This window comes from Brassica napus, chromosome A2, assembly GCF_020379485.1.
Source record: "Brassica napus cultivar Da-Ae chromosome A2, Da-Ae, whole genome shotgun sequence".
NCBI lineage: Eukaryota > Viridiplantae > Streptophyta > Magnoliopsida > Brassicales > Brassicaceae > Brassica > Brassica napus.
Genome location: NC_063435.1, coordinates 18800895 through 18808249, shown reverse-complemented (window position 1 = coordinate 18808249; position 7355 = coordinate 18800895). Strand labels below are relative to the sequence as shown.

The following is a 7355-nucleotide window of genomic DNA, read 5'->3' as shown; positions in this document are numbered from 1 at the left end:
GTTGCAGAAGCCGTGATTTGCCTTAACTTGTGCTCCGCGAGGAAGCATAGTCGCGACTGTTTTTGGCATCCCCAGATGGCCGCGACTCCGCTCGGCGTTGGGAACTTGAGACCCAGGTGGTAGGTTGACGGGACTGCCTGCATGGCGTTGAGCCATGGGGTTCCCATGATCACGTTGTAGATAGCGGGATGATCGACTACCGCGAACTCGACGATTTTTCGTAATCTCCTTGGCCATGACTGGCAATTGGATTGATGCGAGAGTCATCGATACTTCCCCGAAAAACCCGTGAGCGGCTTTGGCGTTGGAATTACTTCTCCGAGTTTGATGCTCATCCGCTTGAGAGTGTCGCGGAAGATTATGTTGACCGTGCTTCCCGTGTCGACGAGTACCCTTCGACTTCTAAATCTCGTATGACGAGATCTATGACGAGCGGGTTGCAGTGAGGTTGGTCGATACCGCCGGCTTCTTCCTCTGTGAAGGTGATCGAGCAACTTTGGCCGTCTCGAGGAGGAGACCATGTAGGCCAATTTGCACTTGACTCTGCCTTCCGTTGGTAAGCCTTGATGGCCGACACGGTATCGCCGCAGTATTGTGATCCTCCGATGATCATATTGACTCTGCGACGATTGTTATCGTTCCCTTTGTCATCCGGCCTCCTACCGCGTTTATCCCCAGGTTGGTTTCGTTGAGGGGATTTTTCGGCGGGCGGATTTCTATCCGTCTTTGGAGGCCGATCAGAATCGAGGATGAGATCCTTGACGCTAGTTACTTCCGAAAGCTCTCCAGCGAGTAGCTTCGCGGCCAGTCTTGCTCCCAAGACTTTGCAGTTGGTCGTGGAGTGTCCTCGGGATTGGTGGAACTCGCAGAAGGTGTTTTCGTCATACCCTTGATTGCGAGTCCATGTGTTTCCCGTGGTCCGGCCTTGATCCGAATTGATCGCATAGTTATGCGCTCCTTGGAGATCTTCCCCCTCGTGATGGACGTACTTGTCGTTACGAGAGTTCTTCTTTTTCCCTTTCGGATCCACGTCTTTCGAGGATGGTCTTGCCGCCTTATGTTTTTGTGATAAGACTTTAGTTTCTTCCTCGACTATGATGTAGTCCGTTGCTTTGTGGAGGGCGTCCTGGATCGTTCGCGGTTTGTCGAGAGTTATCCACCTTCTGAATTTCGACTTGTACCAGAGCGTCTTTCTCAGCGCGTCGATGGCCACTTTGTCGCTTATCCCGCTGACCCTAGACATTATCAGCTTGAAACGACTGACAAACTCGCGGAGGGGTTCGTCTTCCCTCTGGGAGAGACTCCAGAGGTCAACCTCGGAGGTTTCTCTGTCTATGAATACATAGTACTGTTTGAGAAATTCCGATGCGAGCTGTCGAAAACTCCTGATGGTGTTGCGACGAAGGCGTGCGAACCATTCGAGCGCTGCTCCTTCAAGATTTTCGACGAACAGGCGGCAATTGCCGGCATCATTTTCGCCGTCCTTCAGTCTTGCTCTTCCCATCGCGATGTGGAAAGCCTGAAGGTGCGCTTTTGGATCGGTCGTACCATCGTACTTCGGTACTTTGATTTTTCCCGGATCGGACACCCTCATGTCCGAAATGCGACTGGTAAAGGGGGTCTTTCGAGCTCCTTCCAGCAGTCGATCGATTTCGGGGGCAGCACTAGTAGCATGATGGATTTGAGACTTTACGGCTCTCACTTCTGCCGCAGTCTTGGTGATGTAGTCGTGAAGATTGCGGATATCCGATGTCTCGTCAGTAAATTTCCGAGCCTGTCGGCGTTTACTGCGAGTCAGCTCGGTTTGCCTTTCGGCCAGCTCCTCTTGTTCGTTCCAATAGGCGACTTCTTCTTCTTCCGTCATTGGTTTTTCGAACGGGGAGCCTTCCCGAGCGGATCGGCTTCTGGTCCTTCTTGGATGTCTGTCGACATCCTCGTCGGTGTCGTTGGAGACATCGCTAGGATCCAGGTCAATGTGTTCGGCTTCGTTATCCTCCGAATCCTTTGCAGGGGGCGGAAGATTTTCAGGGTTCTCCTTTTCGACGGAAGATTTCTCGCTAGAGTTTTGACCGGAAGGTCGTTCCCGCGCGAGTCCTGCTCTATCGAGTGGGGTGGCGAAGTCGAGCCTCTTCCCGCGGATTTTGGTGGTTCCGCGGGGACGGATAGCTTGGGTCCTTGCCGTTAAGGTTTCAACCTGTTTGGTCAAGGTATTCACGAGCTTATCATGTTCTTCCGACCTTTTCTCATCGGTGGCGAACATCTTTTTTAACTCCTCGAGCGTCGCGGCGTTGGCTTGCGCGTTGGCCGCGGATACGTCTGCTAGTGGAGTGTGGAGATCGGTGCCGCTGCCTCCGTTAAGAGGAGTTTGCACGTTATCCGCGTCGTTGGTTGACATGTCTGACCAAGAGTTGTGTGGCTTTTGCGGGTTAGATTGATCCGTACCCCCCCCCCCTTCTAGCGCCAAACTGTGGGAACCGAAATTCACACCGTCGATTTCCGTTTAAATAAGGAAACTAGGAAAACCCTAATTTCCCAGAGGACCCGGATATCTGCTAATTACCACACGTCAAGCAATCAGAACACTAGAATAACAACGATAAAGAATAAGAACTCGAAAAAGAGAGCAAAGAAGATCTTATTCCGAATCTGCGTATGAGCGTTTACAACAAGGTATAAGCCTGGGCTCAAGAGCTGTCGGCGAGATTCCTAGTTCTAGCAACCCTAAGACGGCTAAACCTAATTGACTCGCAGCTCGAAATAACAAAAACGGAAAATTACCTAAATTGCTCTAAGTGCTAAGTTTGCTCTGAAAAAGTTATTTCTCTTGCTCCTCGCCTAGGACTCCTTATATACTAGCTCCAAGGTCGGTTTACGCTTTTACTCTTCTGCCCTTAAGCCGTCATAGCATAAAAATGGAGATATTCCATTTTTCCTGATCTTCACAATTATCTTCAAAACTTCCGTATTTATCCGCGGAAACTTGACATTTATCCTTCCTTGTGGGCCAAGCGTAAACCATGCTGTGGTTTACGGGCTTTTGGTTAGGAAAATCGTAGGATGGGCCTCGAGTCGTGTTTTAGGTCTCTTTGGGCCGTCATCCGACTCGACACGTTTACTACGAGTTTTCCGCGGTTTCTAATCTGCGAGTTTGATCGATGAATTAGAATAATGGGAAACATGGACTAAGCTTGCTACGGTCTTCGGGAGATAGCATTCGAAGGTTTGACGAGAATGCAAGAACTGGTGTCGTATCGATGTTCGGAAAGGTTCAAGCAGGACGATCGCTCGGTCGCTACGTAGCGACCGAGCGGGACGATCGCTCGGTCGCTACGTAGCGACCGAGCGGGATGATCGCTCGGTCCCTACGTAGCGACCTAGCTTGGCCAAGCTCGGTCGCTTCGTAGCGACCGAGCGGGACGATCGCTCGGTCGCTATGTAGCGACCGGGCTTTGGCTCGAGCTCTACCGAGCTTTGGCTCGAGCTCGGTCGCTACGTAGCGACTGAGCGGGACGATCGCTCGGTCGCTACGTAGCGACTGAGCGGGACGATCGCTCGGTCGCTACGTAGCGACCGAGCTTGGCTCGAGCTCGGTTGCTACGTAGCGACCGAGCGGTACGAGCGCTCGGTCGCTACGTAGCGACCGAGCTTTGGCTTGAGCTCGGTCGCTACGTAGCGACCGAGCGGGACGATCGCTCGGTCGCTACGTAGCGACCGAGCTTGGCTCAGGTTTGGCTGCTGCATAGAGATTGGACGGCGTGTATGCGCGGTGACCGAGCTTGGTTTGTTCGGTTTGAATCCCAAAGGATACTTCTTCGTAAAAACTTCGTATTGGTTATTTTTACAAAAATTACATCTCTCCTTGTACTATCTCTTTCGGAAATACGATCTCCGAGGATTTTCGGGTGGTAATTCCGTCGTGACCGTTTTTGACCCCAACAGCGATAGAGAGATTCAAGATGATTTCTTGCTTTCTTTTGATGTTTACATTTGCTATCCAAACAATCACTTGACTTTGGCCTATTAACGGAATTGAGCCCATTTCTCATAGTATTGGGATGGATACATGCCGTCTGCGAGATTTTTATTTGCTGATTACATTTTCCATTTAAACGTTTAATCATGTGACTAGTGCTAATAATTGAGAGGATCGAGCCAATTTGATGAAATGAAGACATTATCTAGTTTAAATCTTTCTTTTTTATCTTTATGTCTCCAATAACCCATAGGATTTTTTATCTGAGACAAATAGTTTTTTTTATATGCGCCTACTCACAAATACACACAACAGGAAACTATGAAGATAAAACGGTTTGCACATGACATAGAAGAGCAACAAAATGATTAAACGGTTTGTGATATCTCATGATTTTAATGAGTTTTAGATTTATATTTTAGCTTATTATGATTAGTTTAGGTTGCATTTAGGTCTTTATGTTGCATTTGCATACTCATTTGCGTATCATAGGGGTTGGAATGCATATTTAGAAGTTTTGGGAAACATTGGAAGGTTATTGTTGCAAGTCAAATACTTTTGGGTCAGAAATGAAAGAAAGATAGAATCCAGGGACCGAGGTTGCAAATGCAGAAACTTGGTGGGGTTAAATTGCACAATCAAAAGTTAAGGGGTTAAAGTAAGGATGTTTCTGCAATTTACAAAGTTGTGGGCTCGTTTGTAAAGAACCAAAAGTTCGAGGACCTGCTGTGCAAAATGGAAGAAACCACCATTGGAGAAGATCGAGAGCTTTCTCTTCGCCGGACCTGAGTTTGATTCCGACAATGAGCACGGCCGCGACGGTGGAGCTGAGCACGGCGAGGAGGAGACGACTTGGACCGTAGATCCCGTGGTGGAGAATCGCAAGAAGCTTGGAATGGTGGTCACGGCTGCGGTTTGCTCACGAATCGAGCCAATGATGGAAGAGGAATCTTGATGGGTGAGCCAAGGGACGCGGACGACGGGCGCGGGTCGAGCCAGGCCGCGGGTCGAGCCAGGCCGCGGAATTCGACCAGAAACCTCATGTTCGGAGAGCGTGAACCGCGGCCGTGTAACGCGGCTGGGAGCTGTCCGCGGTGAAAGGCGAGACAAGGGACGCGGACGCGTACTGCGGGTCGAGGCAGGCCGCGGATTCGAGTCCGAGACAGTGTGTTCTGAACGCACGGACTGCGGCAATGCAACGCAGACTGAGGCCATCCGCGGCCGATACTGAAGCTGTCTTATCCATTTGTTTTTCGGGTCAAACCCGGGTTTGTCGAGTTGACCCGGTTCGAGTTTTAAACCTTTATAAATACTTTTTAGACCTAATCTTAGGGATTATCTTATGATCTATCAAATAAAAGAACATTTTGGGGAAAAAATTAATCTTAAATCTGTTTTCTTTGTGTTTGTTGGATTATATTGATCACTAATCATGATTAGCACCAAATCATCTTTGATTCTTGGGCTCATCATGAAGAGTAGTGAGTAGTCATCTTTGGATTCATGGGTTAGGGAGACTAAGGGTGATTAAGCTAGATCTAAGGTGTTTTAGTTTAGATTCATCTTGTTCCTTGCTAGTAGAGTGCTTTTAATGCAACTTTAGAGTTGACCTCTCTAACATTGAGCTCTAGGCATTTCATACCCGGAAGGTGTTTGATGAAATGCATGAACCAACTCTCCTAAGCTTTTAACATTCTTTACCAAAGGGATTTGTTGTTATAGGTTTTAAGATGGCTAATAGACTTGAAATTAATGATTACTTAGATAACATTCAACCAAAGAAATTTAATGCTTGAGTTATCTAGGTAAATGAACATTCATCTAGGGATAGAGTTTGTTTAGGATTGTGTCTAGGTCTAAGGTAGATAGATTCGTTGAAAGTTGACACCTTTAGATTGAAACTTGATCACCCAAGGTCAATTCCCTTAGCCCATGAGTTCTCCCATCTCATAAGAAAGAAAACTTTGTCCTTTATTGCATTTTAGGTAGAAATCTAGTTTAAAATCATCTCAAAAACTGGTAGCACTTAGATTAAGCATGGTCTTGCATTCTCTTTGCATCATAATCACTTAGAACTGGTTTGACATCCTTTATATTACAACATTTGATTAGGAGCCTTGAAATTCCTATCATCAAATTGGCGCCGTTGCCAAATTCTAAGTTGATTGTGACATTGGGATTTAGTCATTTGCTTGAGACTAAGTCAATTTTTATTTAATTGTGTTATTGCTTCTCCTTGTTCTTCTCTCTTTGCATTTCAGGTGTATGAATACAAGGAGCAGAGGTCAAACAAACCTAGTTCCAAGAGTTGAAGACATTAGAGCACTTGAGAGGGAGATTGCAAGACAAAGAAGAGAAGTAGAGCAACAGGCTCAGTTGCAAAGGTTGGGGTTTGATATGGAGAATCTGCCTCAAGATGGTGATGCCCAAGGAGGCATTGACCCAAGAGCTGTTCCTTTTGGACTACAGCGCCAGCCACAACATCCACCGCGCCAAGCTCGTGCCATTGGAGCCTATGATCAACCTCACATTCATGGTCATAGGTTGGGAATCAGGGCACCAGCTGTGGAGAACAACAACTTTGAGATCAAGTTAGGGCTGCTCAACACTATAGAGAACAACAAGTATCATGGTCTTGCTGCTGAAGACCCTTTTGATCACTTGTACAAGTTTGATAAGTATTGTGGCTTGTCCAAGATAAATGGTGTTTCTGAAGATGCTTTCAAGCTGAAGCTATTCCCTTTCTCTTTGGGAGACAAGGCACACCAATGGGAGAAGACTCTTCCAAGTGATACTGTCACTACTTGGGATGAGTGTAAGAGAGCTTTTCTAGACAAGTTCTTCTCTACTTCAAGGACAGCTAAGATCAGGAACGAAATCTCTAGGTTTCAACAGAAAGGTCTAGAGAGCTTCAGTGAAGCATGGGAGAGGTTCAAGGGCTATTGGTCTCAATGTCCTCATCATGGTTTCAGCAAGGAGAGTTTGCTTAGCACCTTCTATAGAGGAGCTCTACCACAGTGCAGAAACAGACTTGATACTGCCAGCAATGGTTTCTTCTTGGAAAGAACTGAGGAAGAAGCAGAGGAACTGGTAGAGAACATGGCCAAGAGTGACTCAGTCTACAGTGAGGAGCATGATAGGATCAACAGAAGTGATGATCATCAGACAAAGAAAGAGCTGAAGTCTCTCAAAGCCAAGTTGGATCTACTTCTTGCAGAAAAGGCTAAGCAGGAGAAGATGAACTTTGTTGGTGACCAGAAACAAGAGGCACCTCCATTGATCAATGAGGTTGATGGTTTAGAGGCCAAGAGGAGCTGTGCTTCATCAATGCTAATGGCACATGGTACAAGAAAGAGCCCAACTTTCAGTACCAAAACAACTA

General features: G+C 47.1%; 1 non-coding gene across 1 annotated transcript; it reads right to left on the bottom strand.

The window, feature by feature from the left end:
- Positions 1-6835: 6835 nt before the first annotated feature.
- Positions 6836-6942, bottom strand: LOC125589681. Its single transcript, XR_007325853.1, has one exon. It is a non-coding gene; the product is annotated as a small nucleolar RNA R71 (small nucleolar RNA).
- Between the last annotated feature and the right edge of the window lie 413 nt (positions 6943-7355).